This window comes from Pelophylax lessonae, assembly GCF_965119305.1.
Source record: "Pelophylax lessonae genome assembly, chromosome: 6".
Classification (NCBI taxonomy): Eukaryota; Metazoa; Chordata; class Amphibia; order Anura; family Ranidae; genus Pelophylax; species Pelophylax lessonae.
Genome location: NC_138773.1, coordinates 43,141,040 through 43,163,260, shown reverse-complemented (window position 1 = coordinate 43,163,260; position 22,221 = coordinate 43,141,040). Strand labels below are relative to the sequence as shown.

The 22,221-nt window shown below is 43.3% G+C and overlaps 1 protein-coding gene and 1 pseudogene across 2 annotated transcripts in view; both read right to left on the bottom strand.

Moving 5' to 3' along the window:
• LOC309558551 (uncharacterized protein) overlaps window positions 1-22,221 on the bottom strand; it is a gene marked incomplete at its 3' end in the record, with an annotated part of 193,390 nt that overhangs the window by 29,303 nt on the left and 141,866 nt on the right. The window lies entirely within an intron of this gene.
• On the bottom strand, window positions 13,816-15,362 carry LOC309557944 (E3 ubiquitin-protein ligase TRIM39-like; annotated as a pseudogene). The gene has a single exon. The product of its transcript is annotated as an E3 ubiquitin-protein ligase TRIM39-like (transcript).

Here is a 22,221-nt window from a genome sequence, read left to right as displayed (position 1 = left end):
GTGCTCAGGCTTGCCCTCGTGCAGAAATTTGAAGTGTTACTAAACCCACAACACTAAAATCAGTGTGTATATGCAGTAAAGCATGTTTGTTATACTCACTGTGTAACCTAAAGGGTTAATCCTCTGCATTGTGTAAAAAGGCTTTTTGATCCTGTCTTCTCTAATCCTCCCCTTCTTCCACTGTCTCCAATATACCTCCTGATATTTATAGAGCCGGGGGACAGTCTGCACATGCTCAGTTTGGTGTGTATTACAAGAAGTTTTTTTTTCTTGGGAAAGTGCATGTGATCAGCACAGGGCCAATCAGCGCTGTCCAGACAGTGGGTCAGGGGTCATGCATTCTCCTAGGATAATTGTGGGAGAATGAAAACACCTCCTACAAGCTTTACCCAGACACTGATAGAAGTTACAAGACTGCTATATACTGCTGATGAGAAAAGGTATTTAGCAGTTTATATTTACTAAAATAATTGCATTTCCATGTTCTGTGTACTGTGGGAGATCAGATATAGTGAATGCAGGCTCCTGGGTTTAGTAACACTTTAAAGTATATCTAAACCCATTTGGGATACAGCAGGAAAGGGTTAGGTTTTTTAAGCCATCTGTGTCCCATTAGGTAGGCTTCCCCTCACTTCCTGTGCTGTAGACACATCAGGAAGTGAGCAAACAAAAAGGGAAAATAGGGGGGATATTGGTTTGGATTACAAAGTAGGTCTCATCCCTGATATACAAGAAGAAAGAAGTTCCGCACTGGGTGGGACTATAGCGACCTACAAGTGGAAGTCAAAAAATATTTTGAAGGGGTATTAAAAAGATACATTTTTATTAAATAAATCGTTAAAAATGTCAAAAACTTTGAAAAATAATAACAAAGTAACAAAAAAAGTTTGTTACAATCTGATTGTTGACACAGCAAAATGATGATGAACATATATAATACATACATAACCCATGTATAAACACAGTGGCTCACAAATGAATAAATGCGGTACAAGGCATAAACACCAACAAAACCCAACGTGTTTCAGAATGATATTCCTTCTTCAGGGGTAGCAGATGTCTTGTAGTCACATCATGGAAGCCAGTGGAAAATATATTTAACAACCAGAATTTTAAAAACAAAGACCGGATAGTTGGCACCAGCGAAGGGGAGATGAGCAAGGAGAGGTTGTACCAGAGTTCCCCCCACAAAACAGTTCCTCCAACAAGATTGGAAACCCCAGAACAGGGACAGCATGTGGGGATGGGCCAAGACTAGATTAGAAAATCTGTCAGAAATTCAGATGGTGTCTCAATATATGCCTGCAGACACACAACGCTGTCAGAGCCGTGTCCTATAATGAATGAGTATCCCGTGTCTGCAGGCACATATTGGGACACCATCTGAATTTCTGACAGATTTTCTAATCTAGTCTTGGCCCATGGTTAAATATATTTTCCACTGGCTGCTTCCATGATGTGACTACAAGACATCTGCTACCCCTGAAGAAGGAATATCATTCCGAAACGCGTTGGGTTTTGTTGATGTTTTTGCCTTGTACCACATTTATTCATTTGTGAGCCACTGTGTTTATACATGGGTTATGTATGTATTATATATGGTGAAAAGAGAAATAGGTGCGCGAACCTTTAATGAGAAAAAGAAGTGGAAAAAAGCAGCACTGAAAAAATATAAATATGTGAGGGGTTGTAACAAATGAAAAACATCAATTACAGAGTGCGCTAAAAGATTATGGAACACAAATATTCACAAAAATGGTGATTGCTGATGTCCAGCTAAACACAAAGTCTATATTCTAAATGATGAGACTGTGCAAAAGTCTTGAAAATCCAAAGAATATAGTGAGGTTGGGGAGTGATGAAGGATTAGGGTAACCTCTTCCCAAACGGTGATCCAGACAGTGCTCAAATGTACACGTGATGCACCCAGTGTTAAGAAGGGACTCTTACCAGATGATGGAGAGATGCAAACATATAGTGTATAACCCTGGAGTCCGTTAGGTCAGCTTGTAGGAGAGAATTCACAATAGGAATAAAGCGACCATCTGCTTCCAAAGTGTGGGGATCTAGATGATCCCGGACTACTGCAGAGGTCCTCGATCCAAAATTTACATATGCTGTTTTTTCTCCTGAAAATGTAAGTGTTACTCTTTCTTATTGGTTCAATAAAGTGAGGTAATGCACTATAGTCCCCTTCTCTTCCTTGGGTATGTTCTTGGTGGCGATATCCCCTTGAGTGGAAGCCTCTTCATCACTCCCCAACCTCACTATATTCTTTGGATTTTCAAGACTTTTGCACAGTCTCATCATTTAGAATATAGACTTTGTGTTTAGCTGGACATCAGCAATCACCATTTTTGTGAATATTTGTGTTCCATAATCTTTTAGCGCACTCTGTAATTGATGTTTTTCATTTGTTACAACCCCTCACATATGTATTATATATGTTCATCATCATTTTGCTGTGTCAACAATCAGATTGTAACAAATGTTTTGTGTTACTTTGTTATTATTTTTCAACGTTTTTGACATTTTTAATGATCTAACCCAACAAAACGCGTTTCGGAATGATATTCCTTCTTCAGGGGTAGCAGATGTCTTGTAGTCACATCATGGAAGCAGCCACCTTGTGATCCCTGGTCAATCCTATTGATTTGGGAGTGGTTATCTTGCAGGTGGGTTTTCTGGTTTTTGACCTATGCTCTCTCTCGTGACCTCCGCATTTTATGATCAACTATGTAAATTATATTATTTATTTTAGTGTATTTTGATATTTATTTTTCTTTCCTTTTTATTTCTTAGTAGCAATTGTGATGTTCATACACCTTTCCAACTGCCCCTGAGGAAGCGGTGTTCCGTGAAATATGTCGGGCAAGTTCATGGGCATCAACGTTTACTACATGTAAACCTACCAGTTGCATTGCCTTCTGGTCAACATAGGTCTTGTGGGGGTTTGAGCGATCACCCCTCTATGTAGGAAACAATTTTGCCTCATATGTATTTTGCTACTCCCTGTTCTCCTTTTATGGGATATTTGTATTACTGCTGCCTATGTTCTCAGGAATACAGAAATTTTTAACATATGCTGTTCATTTCAATAAAATTATTCTTTTTATGTACGTCTATTTAGATTTATTGGTCCTATGACGGTACCCCTTTAAAAGTCCCCTTGCCGCTCCCCCTTTTTCCTTTTTCTATTATCCCCTCTGTTAGATTACAACCTGTATTCCAGTTCCTGTGCTTTTTAAAAAAAGAAAACAGATTTCTCCCTTTTTCCACAGCGCCTATCGGCGTTCACATGACTCCCGCCTCTCTCCTCCTTTCCTCCCCGCCTCCCATGCTGACGTCAGAAGAAGTTATTGGCCCTGCCCCCCTAGAGATGTCAGACAGGGAGAGAAGAGAGCCGGGAGTCATGTGATTGCAGATAGGAGCTGTGAAAACAGGTAGAAATCCGCTTTTTTTTAATAAAGCACAGTAACTAGGATACAGGTTGTAATCTAACAGAGGGGATGGTGAAAAGATAACATAGTGGTTTAACAACCACTTTAAAAGGTATTTTTGCAACTATCAAACAACCAAAATCTCCTAACAGTATACAGTATTTCACAGTCCATAAGGTAGCAAGTAAGAGAAAAGTAGGTGCAATTATTGGAGAAATGCAGCAACTGATAACATTCAGATAAGTGAGTTTTGATTGGTTCCTGTGATTTACTGCGCTGTACACATCATCACTGCTGTCTGCACTGCACTATTAAATAGGACAGTAGGTGTTGGGCCTAACAATAAATCAGGTTATGGAGTACAGTCCTAGTTTTAAGATTGTATATGATTGAAACTGATCATTTTATCTCAATCAATACTTTATAAATATAATGGAAATGTATTCGGTTCCTGATACTGAAATGTTTGATGCATTTTTATAGCTAATTCATATCAGACAGGTTACAGGATTAAGGGTGACACTAAACTCTGGTTTAAAAAAAATTCTATCCAAGTTTGTATTTTTTAACTCATAAAAGTCCCTTCTATTGCCCTCAGCCTCCTCCAAATCTCCAAACTCCCTTTTCTTTGCAACTGTGATCTGACCTCCTGTTAGAGGGTGGCTACGTTCATTCCCCATGGTCCTACTGTATGTAGGATGAGCTCTTGCTCATTCCTGAGATGGACTATGGGATGTGTAGTGTACATTGATCAGTGTACAGGACTGCAACTAACATGTAGACATGTGCAGTTTGCGCACCCAGTCTAGACAGAGGCTGTGAGTGTCTGACCAGTAGGCCGGAGACAATCTCCCATGTGGAAGCTGTGGTTGATATGCTCCCTTCTTCTACCCCATGAAGCTATGGTGTGCTTGGGGCAGCTACGGCCGGGCGGGGTGTGCTGGGGAAGGTTAGCTGGAGGCAGTTTATGCCCCCCTCCTCTGGTGCCCGGCCTGGCATGGGGCCTCCCAGGGCTAGCCTGGTTCCTTAATACTTCAGATAGACCAAAATGGGAGAAACATAACACTGGCGAGACTTCACTCACCAAGGGTGCCGGAGTTACTGTTATAAAAGCCACACATAGTTTTAATAAAATACACACTTGAGTTATAAATTACAAATTACCGCTTTTATCTTTTAGGTTTTCATGCATACAATCATATATTGAATTTTAAAAAGTGGATTTCCATGTTGCCTTATTAATAGTCTTATCCGATTCTCAATAATTTTCTTGCTGTAATATATAACACTGTTCTAATTAAATAAAGATTATATAAAAAAATAAATAAAATAAAAAAGTTTGTTTCATTCCAAATCGAAATTCTAACAAAATATTCATTATTCAGAGATTCAGATGTATCCGAATTTTGGAAGTTCGTCGAGGATGTGACAAGGAGGCAGTAAAGCACAGTATAACAATTTAATTAAAAGACTGATTATATGGTCATTATATAGTAGATGTGTATGTATTATTTTTAAAAATAAGTGTAGCACCACCCCCGCAGGAGCTGCTGATTAGATTATTGGGTCTACGTCCTGCCTAACAACCCACAGAATTGGCTCGAACCCTCCCTAGGCACAACTGACCCAGAATAGGACTGGAATACCAAATGGCTACACAGATTGGAATATAACACTTCAATAAATAATAATGACCTGTTACCTCTCTCCAGCTGCAGTCCTTCTGGGTAATACAAGGTGACCACACACAAGCTTGCTTTTAAACAGGAAAGTTATTTACTGTAAATCAAATAAACAGTTTCGATACAGTAAAATATGACTTTGTAAAAGGATATACTGATTAATTAATCAAAGATAAGATAAATACTGTGATATCACTCCTCAAGGGCACATTAATTGTTTCAGGAAATGTCTCAGAGCCTATAGGACCACCATCTTAATCACTATTATACTTTTGGAAATAAGGCTCAGCATTCAGTTAGACACAGTACCAGAATGTCAGACCTATCTGAGTCCGCTGTTTCTTCTCTATATCTTCACTAGCAACGTTGGTGCACTCGCGATTTGTAATCCACATTGAGGATGGGTGATCAATAGAGAGAATGGCAGCAAACAGTTAGTAATCACCGCGGGGTGTCTGTGCAGGATTGGCGGTAAAACTTCTGTGAGAGATGTACTGGGCCACCTGGTATATTGCCTTCTACTACTCTAAGGCTAATCCTGATTAAAGTTACTTCTTTGATAGATAGAGTCAGTTTTTGGGCAGGTGCCCTCTCACCAACAGGACTGTCTCCCAGGAAGCCTCCGCTGCGGTCTCAGTCTCCGGCCTCTGTCACCAGCCGCACTAGGTATTTGGGGTGGATGAGTCTGGTCTCTGTAGAACATCGATGGGACCTCCAGGAGGGATCCTCTACTGGAGATGAAACACTGCAACTTAGTCACTTAAGGCCCAGGAGTTTCGGCCTAGCATGCAGCATCAGCCCACAGCGCTGGCATCCTGCTTGTCTCACTGTGTCTTTCCCAAGAGAGTGAGCCTGGCTCCTCCCTTCCTTTATAAAGCTTCCCCCAGAAGGCTGTGCGGTGCAGCAGTGCACCCTGGTACTCTCAAAGCACTATGGGCGATGAAGACTGCTCAACTTCCTGAAAGGAAAATAACATCAAAAGAAATTCCATAGCCGCTGCAATGTGTCCTTTTGGCCACTAGATGGAGCAGAGTTCCTCTCAAATGTCAAGCAGCAGTCTTTTAGAACTTGTATAATGGAAGACCCCGCTACACACTCCCCCCACTTGAGAAACTTTGGTCCCCAAAGAGGACAACAGCATGTACTCCAGTGCATATGTTGGCAGTACACAAAAAAAAAAACATTAACATATGCATAACAGGGAATCATCTTCCTTTTCATAAGCAGAGTTCAAACTTAACAACTGCATATTACAACACAGGTTCGACATAGGAACCTCCCACCAATTGTCGGGGGAGGGAAGGTAATTCTGTCCACAGACCCCTGACACTTGAGTGGCTTGTACAGATGTGCCTGGGGGTGAGCTAGGGTTGTCCTCCACCAAATCTGCGGTGGAAGAACTAGGCTGATCAAGAGTTCGTTTGGAAGTAAAGATAGCCTCTTCCGAGCATTCACCCAATTGGTCATAGGTCAGTCTTTTGGGTGGGTGAATGACTCTTCTTTCCTTCTGTTCTTTGGGATGCACGATCTCAGAGGTACTAGGACCAGCCACTTCTGGGGATTCTTCAATGTCCTCCTCCTCATGTTCCAACACACAGGAATCTGATGCTTCAAGAGCGGTCAGTTCTTCTTCAGAGAAAGGTGCAACCTCCTCCTCAGGATCTTCATCATCAACTACTTCTTCTGGAAGCATGTGGAAAGGTATGAATTCGGGGGCTTCCGCCCGAAGGGTTCCTCTGTCAGCCAATTCGGATGAAGACAGGGAGGCAGGTGTGGGTTCTGGTAACTGAGATGACCACATCCAGTCAGGTACCTCCTCTTCATCTTCCAGATCTTCAGATGGAGAATTTCCCTCCCTCACATCTGGGAGTGTCGACTGAGATCTGGTGACTGGTCTGGACAGGCGAGAGGTCGAAGGGGTCTCTGGCGAATCTACGACAGGAGGCATGCGAACTGCTTCAGAGAGAGGCAGTAAATGGTTCCTATGCCAAGTCTTCAATGGACCCACACTTCCTTCAGGCCGAATTTGATACACAGGGAGGTTTGGTAGTTGCTTGCAGATAACATAAGGTTGGGACTTCCAGCGGTCTGCCAACTTGTGTTTTCCCGGGACACCCAAGTTCCTCAACAATACCCTGTCCCCTGGTTGCAAGTCTTGGATCCGAACTTTTAAGTCGAAATTCCTTTTATTCCTCAGTCCACGTTGATCAGATGTGGCCTGAGCTTTATCATAGGCCGATTTCAGACTCTTCCGCAGTCGGTCCACATATCCCTTGTGCGATGCTGAAGAGGTGTGATCGGGCGAGATGCCAAAGGCCAAATCCACTGGCAATCGAGCCTCTCGTCCAAACATTAGACGATAAGGGGAATATCCAGTAGCATCACTGACAGTACTGTTGTAGGCATGCACAATGGCAGCTACATGTTTGCCCCAATGCTGTTTCTTCTCTGAGCTTAAAGTCCCCAACATGTCCAAAAGAGTCCTGTTAAATCGTTCCGGCTGGGCATCCCCTTGTGGATGGTAGGGAGTAGTTCTAGTCTTTTGGATGCCTAACAGATCTAACAGTCTCTTGATCAGTCTGCTTTCAAAGTCTCTTCCCTGATCTGAATGGAGGCGTTGTGGTAACCCATAGTGTACAAAGAACTTTTCTACAAGAACTTTGGCTACTGTAGAGGCCTTCTGATCCCTTGTTGGGAATGCTTGGGCGTATCTGGTAAAATGGTCTGTTACCACAAGGACATTCCCTTGGCCACTCAGATCAGGCTCTAGGCAAAGGAAATCAATGCACACCAGTTCCATGGGTCCCTGGCTTTATAGATGGCCCATTGGGGCTGTTTGACGTGGCAGAGTCTTCCTTTGTATACATCGGACACAAGAATGACAGTATCCTTCAACTTCGGCCCTCATACAGGGCCAGTAGAACCTGTCTCTGACAAGCTGAAAAGTTCTTTCAGGTCCAAGATGGCCATGATTATCATGAAGAGCAGCCAGAACTCTCTCCCTGTATTTAGCTGGTAAGAACAGTTGCCACTTCTCCTCCAGATCTTCAGATGGGCCTCTTCGGTAGGCCACCCCTTCTCGGATCTGTAACCGGGTCCACTCTCTATGCAACAGACGGGCCCCCTGAGGAGAGTCGGTTAGAAGCAACTCAGGGCGCTGGATCTCCAAGGCTTCCAAAAGAAGTTTTCCCAGAGGGTCTTCCAGCTGCTCCTTCCTCAAGTCCCTTTTTGACAGCCGGGGTAAATATTCCCCTTCAACCTGGGTCACCCTGCAATAGTATTTGGGTACTCCGACAGCCGAAACCCCAATCTCTTCGGCTCTTGATCCTCCTCTGGATCGAAGTTCAGTTCCCTGATATAGGGCACGCACCCCTTCTGGAGCCAAATGGGTCCATTCTTTATCAGGTTTGTGTGGTGCATGCAACCTTCTGGATAGGGCATCTGCATCCCTGTTCCCGATTCCTGGCCGATACTTCAGGCTGAAGTTGAAGCTAGAGAGGGCAGCCAACCATCTGTGTCCTGTTGCATCCAGCTTGGCTGTAGTCAACAGATAGGTAAGGGGATTATTATCCGTCTTGACAATGAATTCAGCTCCGTACAGATAATCTTTCAGTTTGTCGACCACTGCCCACTTTAAGGCCAGGAATTCAAGTTTGTGGGTAGGATAATTCCTTTCAGCAGGTAGTAGACTCCTGCTCACATAGGCTACGGGTCGCAGGTGGCCCTCATGTTCCTGGTAGAGTACCCCACCCAGCCCATCTCGGCTGGCATCGACATGTAGTTCATATGGTTTCGTGGGGTCTGCGTAGGCCAACACAGGGGCAGTGGTTAGATTCTTTTTCAACTGAATGAAAGCCCCTTCACATTCTGGGGTCCACTGATCCTGGATGGACTCCTTGGCCTTCCGGGGTCCCATGGTGGACTTCACTGGCTTGACCAGTTCAGGAACGTCATCTTCTTCGTTCTTTAGTAACTCATTGAGGGGTTGGGCAATCTTGGCAAACCCCTCTACAAACCTCCTGTAATAGGAGCAAAAACCCAGGAACGACCGAAGTTCGGTCACATTTGTAGGTCTCGGCCAGGAGGCGACAGCATCCAGCTTGTCCGGGTCGGTGGCCACCCCTTCTTCAGACACGATGTGGCCCAGGTAATGGACCGAGGACTGATAGAATTGGCACTTCTCAGGAGAAAGTTTCAGGCCTTCTTCATGTAGCCTCTTCAGGACCTTTTCCAACCTCTCCTCGTGTTCTTCCAAAGTTCTGCCAAACACGATAACATCATCCAAGTATACCAGTACCTCTATCAAATTCATATCTCCAACGGTCCTTTCCATCAGCCTTTGGAAGGTAGCAGGGGCCCCTGACAACCCCTGAGGCATGCGATTGAACTCAAAGAACCCCACAGGGGTGATGAAGGCTGTCTTCTCCCGATCTTCAGGGTGCATGGGGATCTGATAATACCCACTCTTTAAGTCCATCACACTGAACCACTTCGCCCCTGACAAGCTCTGTAGGGCGTCTTCGATTCGAGGAGTGGTATACTGGTCTGGGATGGTTCTTCTGTTCAGGGTTCGGTAGTCGATACAAAGCCTCAGAGATCCGTTTTTCTTCCGGACTACCACTATCGGAGAAGCATATGGGCTCCTGGATTCTCGAATAACCCCAGTCTTCTTGAGTTCCGCCAGCTGCTGACGTAGATCTTCTAAGTCACCTAAGGGAACTCGCCGGACTCTTTCTCGGAAAGGTTTGTCCTCACTCAGGCGGATCTTATGAGTGGCACTCCTGGCGCATCCCACGTCGAACTCATCCCTAGAAAATATTCCTCGCCATCGAGCAAGTTGTGCCTTGGCCCTCTTCACCCATTCTGGTAGGAGGGCAGCGTTTCCAGAGCAGAGCTCTTCTATAACATCTTCACCCCTTCCCTCCTCTTTAAGATTAGATGGGACAACTGGGGTAGCCGGGTTAACTTGGCCCAACAGCACTCTGGCCGGTACCTTCACCGGTGTAGTAGAGGTGTTTCTGACACTAACTAAAACCCTTCCATGGTTTTTCTGTAACACCTTCAAAGGGATCACTTCAGGGATTACTTCTATCCCTCTCTCCTCTTCCTGTGGACCTGATTCAAAGATGATAAAAGGGCCCGGCTATTTCCATGTGAGTTTAACGGAAGCTTTCAGACAAGCCACCTCTCCTGGCTGCAAGACCTTTTCCGTTCTGTCCAACTTCCAGAGTCTTCCAACTCCTTCTGCAGGAGTCTCTTGCTCCAATACTAATTGTTGATAGGCCTGCCGTAGCATGGGGTGAATCCTTGGCGCTGGAGCATCCTGTCCCTGGACCAGTTGTGTCAGGAGGCGCCTTACTAGGTCAGTGTTGGTCCCTACGATGAGAGAGCTTTTGTTGGCCCCTGGCGGACGAGGACAGACCACCGCTAGGGTGTCGAAGGTTTCAGCTTCACCAGCCACTGATGGGTCAAAGGTCAACTTGATTGACAGATACCCGTCATAGGGAAAACTTTGAGTCCCGATACCCCATATCTCCAGATCTTCCAACTTCTGCAGAGGTAGATGGGTAAGGTGTTTATCATAGAAGTCTCTATACAGAAGAGTCACTTGGGCCCCAGTGTCAAGGAGGGCTCTTGTGTAAATTCCTTCTACCTGGACAGAGACTACAGGGGAAGGCCCGACCAAGTTAGTTGGGAATTCTCTTGAAGTGGCCTTGTTGTCTGATTCAGTTCTCTGCACCCAGGCTCTTTTCTTTTTTTTTCTTCTGGACTTCAGTCCCCTCTGGGCCCGGTGTGCATTGATTTTCCTCCTCTCAGTAGCCTGGAGTATAGAACTAGGGGCGTTGTACCTGGATCTGACTCCCTGACTCAGATTCCCTGAATCATTGAGTCTCTTGGATTCCCTTGAAACTGGCGGGCACCCGGTCGACTCCTTCACGGGTGCCCTCTGAAGTTTTTCCGCTGGCTTGCGAGGTTCTGAGGCGACATTTCCTGGGCTGGGACATACTCCTCTAACATGTCCTACTCCCCCACAGTTGAAACAAGTTAGCGATCTCCTAGGTCTCGGTTCCGGGTCTACTCTAAGGTTAGAAGGTTTATCCGGCTTCTCTGACGCGTTCCCATCAGGTAGAGTAGATGCCTGACTGGTCAGGATGGACACCATTTCTATCAACTGGGACACCTGGGTCTTTAGGAGTTCAACTTGCGAGTCACTTTCTTTTGCACTTATCACTCTGACACGAGCAGTTGAGTCAAACTGCCGACTCTTCCTTTTGTTGTCCAACATGACCTCTTCTTCTCTGACCATTCGGATCAGGTCAGGGTATTCCAGAATGCCACCATCTTGGCGAGTTCGCAACAGTATGGCAATGGGATCTAAGGGTTGAGCCCCTCTCAGCACCTGCCGTGCACGAGTCTCATCTACCTTCTGGGGGTCTATCCCTTTCTTTAACAAGATCTGGTGGATGATCTTATCTAGGCGTCTAATAAATTCGGACAACTTCTCTTCCTCTTCTTGGTAACAGTGGTCTAACTGGTAAAGAAGTTCAGCCACGTTCTCCGTCCGACCAAATACATCTTGTAGAATGTCTAGATAATCCTGTGCAGTGCAGTTCTTTTTGCTTAGCTTGAGATTACGTACGGCCTCTAGTGCAGGTCCCTTTAAACTTTCTGTGATTCTCTGTTTCTTGTGCTGTTCTGGTACCTCCCACTCTTCCAAAGCCTGAGTGGCGGTATCTAACCACTCTTCAAACCCATCTTCTGTTGAAGGCACAGGCTGTTTCCCAGAGAATGTCCTGAGCTTCCTATATCCAGTCATCAGATAGTTTGGGGAGTCCTTACTACATTTTGCTACGATTTCCCCGAGAACAGCACACAGTTCTGAGCTAAAGGTAGACAAAGGTGGTGACTCTGGACTCCCTTCTTGGACACCTTTTTCTTTGCTGGATCCCCCAGGAGTGGTGGATGAGGGACCTTCAGTAAGGACTTCTGGATGTATTAAGAAAAGTTCTGTTTGGTCAGTAGTCTTTACACTGGTTCCCTTAAAGTAATCAGGGACCCCCTTCCTCCACTCACACAATGCATACGTGTGTGGAACGGTGGTGTCTGTCTTTATGTCAGTCACCCAGAATTTCCTGTCTGTGGACAGTGCCCTTAAAACTGGGAGGAGTTTTTCCTCAGTCCAGACCTCTCCCTTGATTTCAACCACCAGGCCATTTTCCACTACGACATTCTCTTCCCTGCACCACTCGGCTGCAGCGGTAGGATCCATTTCTGCGTTGAGGGGGATTCTGTGGCTGAGAGGGTTGTGTTGCAGGACTGTAGATTATCCCGGACGAGCCCCCACGTGTAGCACCACCCCCGCAGGAGCTGCTGATTAGATTATTGGGTCTACGTCCTGCCTAACAACCCACAGAATTGGCTCGAACCCTCCCTAGGCACAACTGACCCAGAATAGGACTGGAATACCAAATGGCTACACAGATTGGAATATAACACTTCAATAAATAATAATGACCTGTTACCTCTCTCCAGCTGCAGTCCTTCTGGGTAATACAAGGTGACCACACACAAGCTTGCTTTTAAACAGGAAAGTTATTTACTGTAAATCAAATAAACAGTTTCGATACAGTAAAATATGACTTTGTAAAAGGATATACTGATTAATTAATCAAAGATAAGATAAATACTGTGATATCACTCCTCAAGGGCACATTAATTGTTTCAGGAAATGTCTCAGAGCCTATAGGACCACCATCTTAATCACTATTATACTTTTGGAAATAAGGCTCAGCATTCAGTTAGACACAGTACCAGAATGTCAGACCTATCTGAGTCCGCTGTTTCTTCTCTATATCTTCACTAGCAACGTTGGTGCACTCGCGATTTGTAATCCACATTGAGGATGGGTGATCAATAGAGAGAATGGCAGCAAACAGTTAGTAATCACCGCGGGGTGTCTGTGCAGGATTGGCGGTAAAACTTCTGTGAGAGATGTACTGGGCCACCTGGTATATTGCCTTCTACTACTCTAAGGCTAATCCTGACTAAAGTTACTTCTTTGATAGATAGAGTCAGTTTTTGGGCAGGTGCCCTCTCACCAACAGGACTGTCTCCCAGGAAGCCTCCGCTGCGGTCTCAGTCTCCGGCCTCTGTCACCAGCCGCACTAGGTATTTGGGGTGGATGAGTCTGGTCTCTGTAGAACATCGATGGGACCTCCAGGAGGGATCCTCTACTGGAGATGAAACACTGCAACTTAGTCACTTAAGGCCCAGGAGTTTCGGCCTAGCATGCAGCATCAGCCCACAGCGCTGGCATCCTGCTTGTCTCACTGTGTCTTTCCCAAGAGAGTGAGCCTGGCTCCTCCCTTCCTTTATAAAGCTTCCCCCAGAAGGCTGTGCGGTGCAGCAGTGCACCCTGGTACTCTCAAAGCACTATGGGCGATGAAGACTGCTCAACTTCCTGAAAGGAAAATAACATCAAAAGAAATTCCATAGCCGCTGCAATGTGTCCTTTTGGCCACTAGATGGAGCAGAGTTCCTCTCAAATGTCAAGCAGCAGTCTTTTAGAACTTGTATAATGGAAGACCCCGCTACACAAGGATAAGTGTCACTTTAATGTTTGCCCCGCCTGTATATTGAATAGGAGATCTGACACTGGGGAGCCCACTACATTGTTTTTTTTTTTCTTTTTACTACATTATTCTTATGATGGAATCATCAAACACATAAAAAGAAGGGGTTCAGTAAAGATGGCGGTGAAGGTGTGGAGGTGTCTGATGGGATCACACAGCTGGTAGAAGGAAAGACGTCCCTCATCGTAATCCACACAGATCCCAACGGTCTTTAGAGAAGATCTAGAGTCTATAGTTATACCTGTGTTGTGCTTTGCACAGAGTCTATCTCTTTGGGTCAGACCCCATGATTTGTCATTATAACCTATAAAAGATTCATTTCCATTTATATTCCTCTCCATGCTGTGACCGGCCACCCCTATCAGCCATTCCTTCGCTCCGCTCACATCTACCTCCCAGTAATGTCTCCCTGATGAGAAGCTCTGTGTACTTATTACCTGTCGGACTCTAAACCTCTCTGGAACATCCGGTCTATTCTCTGATTTATTGGTGTAAGTCGCTGATTTCAGATCCTGTGATATAATAATGTAATTATTGGCTGTTTTTATATCCAGTAATATGTTTGATTTTTCCATCTCTGAGAATTGTCTCTTTATCTTCAGATCTATCAGACTGTCAGTAAAGTGGAGAAGTCCTCTGTGGAGCATCTGTGAGATCATTCCTTCATCCAGACAGCCAGCATCTCTTACATCACCACTGCTAGGAATGATGTCATCAATGATCATTTCTTTCTTTAGCACAGTTAATGGATCTGTGATGTCACATACGACCTCATTTTCATTAATCTTCCTGGACAGCTCATTCTTCTGTTTCTCCAGCTTCTGGATCATATCACAGCCTGACTGGGAGATCTTCTCCTCCTGTCTGGAGACCTCAGTCAGGATTCTCTTCTCTACATCATCCAGATGTCTCCTGATGTCTCTAAACAGCTCAGTGACTCTTCTGGTGACATCAGCTGCTTTTCTTTTCTCTCCCATCCTGTGATTTCCCAGATTCTGGATTCTCTTGTCAGTCTCCTGTTTCTCAGTGTTCAATTTCTCAGTAACATCTCTCAGCTTGTCTTTCTTCTTTTCAGAGGCCTCTTTCAGAAGGTCCACCTGGTGTCCTTTGTGGTCTCCAGCCACCCAGCAGGACATACAGATACAGGCACTGTCCTCTGTGCAGTAATATTTCAGGATCTCTTTATGTATGGAACATTTTCTGTCCTCAAATGATGTGGTGGGATCAGTTAAAATGTGATCCGCTGACTTGCTGTGGTTTCTTAAGTGTTTATTGCAAAATGAGGCCTCACAGTGCAGACATGATTTAGTAGCTGGTACAGGACGATCACAGTATGTACAGAAGACCTTTGTTTCCTCCAGGTGAGCAGATCAGAAATTATCCACAATGTTACACAACTTTCTGTTCTTTTTCAGCGGAGGGCGCTCTGTATACTCCTCTCTGCACTCTGGACAGGAGTAATTGGTAGACTTCCTCTTCTTTGTATCCAGCACAGTCACTATACAGCCCCGGCAGAAGTTATGTCCACAATTCAGTGATATGGGCTCCTCATAAAGGTCCAGGCAGATGCAGCAGCTCAGCTCCTCTCTCAGGCCAAAAGTCGCCATCCTGGGAAAAAAATAAACTTTTGGTACAACTCGGTACAGAAGAGAAGCTGGGAGCGGCTGATCTGGATTCTGTCCTGCACACATAGATGAATGTGAAAGTATTTCTGGGAATTCTTCTCAGAAAGGGAGCGTCATTTAAAATTAGATCCTCCTTGTTAACTTAACCCCCTATTTGCTCTATAACCAAGAACAAGTGAGTATAGGACTTTTGCAAATACAACTGGAAATACAAACAAGAGCATATAGGCTGGTAAGCACCTCCTGTGTCCCACCTAATCACATAGACATATCCCAACACAACTTTATCTGCATGTGTCACTGTATGTATATATATATATATATATATATATATATATATATATATATATATATATATACTGTATATATATATATATATATATATATATACAGTGCCTTGTGAAAGTATTCGGCCCCCTTGAACTTTGCGACCTTTTGCCACATTTCAGGCTTCAAACATAAAGATATAAAACTGTAATTTTTTGTGAAGAATCAACAACAAGTGGGACACAATCATGGAGTGGAACGAAATTTATTGGATATTTCAAACTTTTTTAACAAATAAAAAACTGAAAAATTGGGCGTGCAAAATTATTCAGCCCCTTTACTTTCAGTGCAGCAAACTCTCTCCAGAAGTTCAGTGAGGATCTCTGAATGATCCAGTGTTGACCTAAATGACCAATGATGATAAATAGAATTCACCTGTGTGTAATCAAGTCTCCGTATAAATGCACCTGCACTGTGATAGTCTCAGAGGTCAGTTTAAAGCGCAGAGAGCATCATGAAGAACAAGGAACACACCAGGCAGGTCCGAGATACTGTTGTGGAGAAGTTTAAAGCCGGATTTGGATACAAAAAGATATCCCAAGCTTTAAACATCCCAAGGAGCACTGTGCAAGCGATAATATTGAAATGGAAGGAGTATCAGACCACTGCAAATCTACGAAGACCTGGCCGTCCCTCTAAACTTCCAGCTCATACAAGGAGAATACTGATCAGAGATGCAGCCAAGAGCCCCATGATCACTCTGGATGAACTGCAGAGATCTACAGCTGAGGTGGGAGACTCTGTCCATAGGACAACAATCAGTCGTATACTGCACAAATCTGGCCTTTATGGAAGAGTGGCAAGAAGAAAGCCATTTCTTAAAGATATCCATAAAAAGTGTCGTTTAAAGTTTGCCACAAGCCACCTGGGAGACACACCAAACATGTGGAGGAAGGTGATCTGGTCAGATGAAACTAAAATCAAACTTTTTGGCAACAATGCAAAACGTTATTTTTGGTGTAAAAGCAACACAGCTCATCACCCTGAACACACCATCCCCACTGTCAAACATGGTGGTGGCAGCATCATGGTTTGGGCCTGCTTTTCTTCAGCAGGGACAGGGAAGATGGTTAAAATTGATGGGAAGATGGATGGAGCCAAATACAGGACCATTCTGGAAGAAAACCTGATGGAGTCTGCAAAAGACCTGAGACTGGGACAGAGATTTGTCTTCCAACAAGACAATGATCCAAAACATAAAGCAAAATATACAATGGAATGGTTCACAAATAAACATATCCAGGTGTTAGAATGGCCAAGTCAAAGTCCAGACCTGAATCCAATCGAGAATCTGTGGAAAGAACTGAAAACTGCTGTTCACAAACGCTCTCCATCCAACCTCACTAAGCTCGAGCTGTTTTGCAAGGAGGAATGGGCAAAAATGTCAGTCTCTCGATGTGCAAAACTGATAGAGACATACCCCAAGCGACTTACAGCTGTAATCACAGCAAAAGGTGGCGCTACAAAGTATTAACTTAAGGGGGCTGAATAATTTTGCACGCCCAATTTTTCAGTTTTTTATTTGTTAAAAAAGTTTGAAATATCCATTAAATTTGTTTCCGTTCATGATTGTGTCCCACTTGTTGATTCTTCACAAAAAATTACAGTTTTATATCTTTATGTTTGAAGCCTGAAATTTGGCAAAAGGTCGCAAAGTTCAAGGGGGCCGAATACTTTCGCAAGGCACTGTATATATATATATATATATATATATGCACAATATTGTGTGCTTCCTGATAAGAAATGATATTACCCAGATGGCCATATAACTTATATAGTGCAAGTGAAAAAATACAGTCAATACATACAAAGAATGCTAATGTGTGTGAATATATACAGAAAGGTGATGAAACACAATTAAGTGAAAAATAGTCATTCTTTTCCGTCTTGGTGATTATGTGATCCATTTCCACCAACAACATGAATGGTGTTAAATATTTAACACAATTACATGCCCTCCACCAAACTTAAGCCTCTTACCGGAAAGAATGGATCCCAAACTAAAGGGATCAAACCAGTATATAAACCAGACACCTCCAGGTATCCTTTGGCTCTCTAGATCCGGTTTATTGCATTCCAGCCACAAGGTCTCAGATGGCTCTGAATATGGCAACTCCAGAACAAATTACATTAATCGGCCACCATGGAAGGGGAAAAACCTAGGTCGTGCATAGTATGCATACTGCTAAATATTTTTGTATTAAAAGAGCGTTGAAGGGTACTCACAATTATAAAATCAAGTACATGCAATCACAGGCAAACACTGGCATTGGTGGGCGTGATGATGTCACAAGTTCTGGCTCCGCTCAGTGTGTTTTGCATCGTTAGGGAAAACAGGAACATGAAAGAATAAATAGACTCCACCAATCATGTGATCATGCATTTACCAATCAAACTAAAAACAAAAAAATCCACACAAAAATGGTGTCCGTTGTAGTCAGACACTAGAGTACAAATGAGGACTGTAACGGATCAACCGGCACCCCGACTGGGTACCTCCGTTGACGGATGCTCCTAGTGCTTCCCGAGGGCTCCAAGCACTCCACCAGACACCATAACCACCACAGACCCCACAAACCGCCGTAGCTTGGTTGGGGTCCCGCCGTCCCCTACCCACCCTGGACCTACAACAAGGCTCAAGGTTCCAGTGGGTGAACCGCTCTTTCTCCAGAGAGTGCAGCAAGAATAGGAACAAGCTCTTACAAGAGCTTAGTGATTATCCAAGGGAGTATGAAGAGCATAGCAATCCCTTGTAGCAGATTCCCCCAATGAGAGACAGGACTCTTGATTCAGGGTGAAGTCAAACTCAAACTGTTTATTCAAACACATGCACACAGAGATATACACTTTGGGACAATCCCCCCTCCCCCTTAGCAGCCAATCCACATACACATATACAGTGCCTTGAGAAAGTATTTGGCCCCCTTGAACTTTCGACCTTTTGCCACATTTCAGGCTTCAAACATATAGATATAAAACTGTAATTTTTTGTGAAGAATCAACAACAAGTGGGACACAATCATGAAGTGGAACGAAATTTATTGGATATTTCAAACTTTGTTAACAAATAAAAAACTGAAAAATTGGGCGTGCAAAATTATTCAGCCCCTTTACTTTCAGTGCAGCAAACTCTCTCTAGAAGTTCAGTGAGGATCTCTGAATGATCCAATGTTGACCTAAATGACTAATGATGATAAATAGAATCCACCTGTGTGTAATCAAGTCTCCGTATAAATGCACCTGCACTGTGATAGTCTCAGAGGTCCGTTTAAAGCGCAGAGAGCATCATGAAGAACGAGGAACACACCAGGCAGGTCAGAGATACTGTTGTGGAGAAGTTTAAAGCTGGATTTGGATACAAAAAGATTTCCCAAGCTTTAAACATCCCAAGGAGCACTGTGCAAGCGATAATATTGAAATGGAAGGAGTATCAGACCACTGCAAATATACGAAGACCTGGCCGTCCCTCTAAACTTCCAGCTCATACAAGGAGAAGACTGATCAGAGATGCAGCCAAGAAGCCCATGATCACTCTGGATGAACTGCAGAGATCTACAGCTGAGGTGGGAGACTCTGTCCATAGGACAACAATCAGTCGTATACTGCACAAATCTGGCCTTTATGGAAGAGTGGCAAGAAGAAAGCCATTTCTTAAAGATATCCATAAAAAGTGTCGTTTAAAGTTTGCCACAAGCCACCTGGGAGACACACCAAACATGTGGAAGAAGGTGCTCTGGTCAGATGAAACCAAAATCGAACTTTTTGGCAACAATGCAAAACGTTATGTTTGGCGTAAAAGCAACACAGCTCATCACCCTGAACAAACCCATGGTTTGGGCCTGCTTTTCTTCAGCAGGGACAGGGAAGATGGTTAAAATTGATGGGAAGATGGATGGAGCCAAATACAGGACCATTCTGGAAGAAAACCTGATGGAGTCTGCAAAAGACCTGAACCTGGGATGGAGATTTGTCTTCTAACAAGACAATGATCCAAAACATAAAGCAAAATCTACAATGGAATGGTTCACAACTAAACATATCCAGGTGCTAGAATTGCCAAGTCAAAGTCCAGACCTGAATCCAATCGAGAATCTGTGGAAAGAACTGAAAACTGCTGTTCACAAACGCTCTCCATCCAACCTCACTGAGCTCGAGCTGTTTTGCAAGGAGGAATGGGCAAGAATTTCAGTCTCTCGATGTGCAAAACTGATAGAGACATACCCCAAGCGACTTACAGCTGTAATCGCAGCAAAAGGTGGCGCTACAAAGTATTAACTTAAGGGGGCTGAATAATTTTGCACGCCCAATTTTTCCGTTTTTTATTTGTTAAAAAAGTTTGAAATATCCAATAAATTTCGTTCCACTTCATGATTGTGTCCCACTTGTTGTTGATTCTTCAAAAAAAATGACAGTTTTATATCTTTATGTTTGAAGCCTGAAATGTGGCAAAAGGTTGAAATGTTCAAGGGGGCCGAATTCTTTCGCAAGGCACTGTACATCCCATAATAAGTTTATCTTAAGGCAGACAGGTACAATAGAACAATGGAATATAGGCACTTACCAATAACAAACCCCACCCCACCCCATCTCACTATCTAGCAATCTGAAAAGTCAAACCATTCATCTTCCTGCATTTCCTGAGAGATATTGCTGACAAATATTACTGTCCCATCTGAAGCAATTCAAACCATTAATTATCTGTCTTTCACTCCCAGTGACGGTGAACACCATCACAAGGACCAAAAAGAATACCTCCACTCATTATATCCCATACTCTATTGTTGGCTGGGGATCCCCACAAAGCTTCAGGAACACACACCGAACCAACACAAGGGTAGATTCAATACATGTTAGATTTATTCAGGGAAAGTCCTAAGCATATATACAATTTAGAACAAAGAACATTAGTCATAATCATGAGACGTGCACATAATATAAAGTTGCATGAACACATAGCAATAAGATATTTTCAAAGATATTCTCAAGAACCAGAGATTGGAAACAGATAAAGGAAGTTTTTCTCAAAACTTGCTGAGAAAATTGCAGATATCATGCAGAAACACATTTTCAGTATTTTCATTGTTTGACTAACACAGAATTTAACTCTTTCCTTACAACTTCCATGCTCAATGAAACATGGCATTCAGTTAAAGACCAAATAATAGAGATGGAGGGGGACATCTGAACAAATTGTCAAGTCAGTGCCCTGTAATGATATATGGAGAAAAAATATAAACATATAACATTAATAAAAATATACAGAGGCATCTTGTGTTGAAACAAATATATACTTATTTTTTTCTTAATTCTTCATTAATCAAATATTATTATGATTAAAATTAGTTATAATAAGTCATATGCCAGTACATGAATTGGGAGAGCCTTTACTGAAAAAAACAAGAGGATATACAATAAGAATATTGTTAAAAATATGGACTAAACATAAACGTACAGTAAAAATAAAGAACACAAACTACTAGAGAGCAAAATGTAACTATTACTAAAAAAGCTATTTATGTCCCACTTTATATTAAGGCCGTTTGGCCTGTATGTTTTAAGTTGAAAATCCAGCGAGTTTCAAGTTTGGATATACCTCTTACAAAATGACTGCCTCTCCATTGAGGAGAATAACAGTCAATTCATAGTAGTTTTAGGGAGAAAGGGTCTCTATGATGGGGGCGGTGATGTTTAGACAAACTATAGTCTTTAAATACTTTTTGTATATTTATATGTTCATTAATTCTTGTCCGCAATGCTCGAGTGGTCCTGCCCACATGCTGAATCCCACAAGGGCACTGTAGGAGATAGACAAAACCCAAATGCCTGGGACAATTTTATCTTCAGAGAACTGGCGTAGCTATGGGGCTAAGTTTGCCCCCAGCCTCACTCATTTATTCATGGCAAAGTGGGAGGAGGCTGTTGTCTATGACCAGACGCCTTCTCAGCTGACCTTTTGGAGGCGCTACATAGACAATGTTCTCTTTTTATGGAAAGTGGATGTTGAATCTTTTAATTATTTTAATGAAAAGATTGAATGGAAACAACTGTGGCATTCGGTTGTCTTATGATTTTAGTAGTGAGTTTATCACCTTTCTGGATTTGACCATCCAGAGTGCCTTCTTTAACCACTTCAATACCGGGCACTTTCACCCCCTTCCTGCCCAGGCCAATTTTCAGCTTTTAGCGCTGTTGCATTTTGAATGACAATTGCGCGGTCATGCAACACTGTACCTAAACCAAATTTATGTAATTCTTTTCCCACAAATAGAGCTTTCTTTTGGTGGTATTTAATCACCGCAAGGTTTTTTCTTTTTTGCTAAACAAATAAAAAAAGATCGAAAAGTTTGAAAAAAAAAAAAAAGTTTTTTTGTTTATGTTATACAATTTTGTAAATAGATACGTTTTATCCTGCACTGATGAGCACTGATGAGGCTGCACTGACAGGCACTGATGAAGAGGCACTGATGGGATGGCACTGATGGGATGGCACTAATATGCGGCACTGATGGGCACT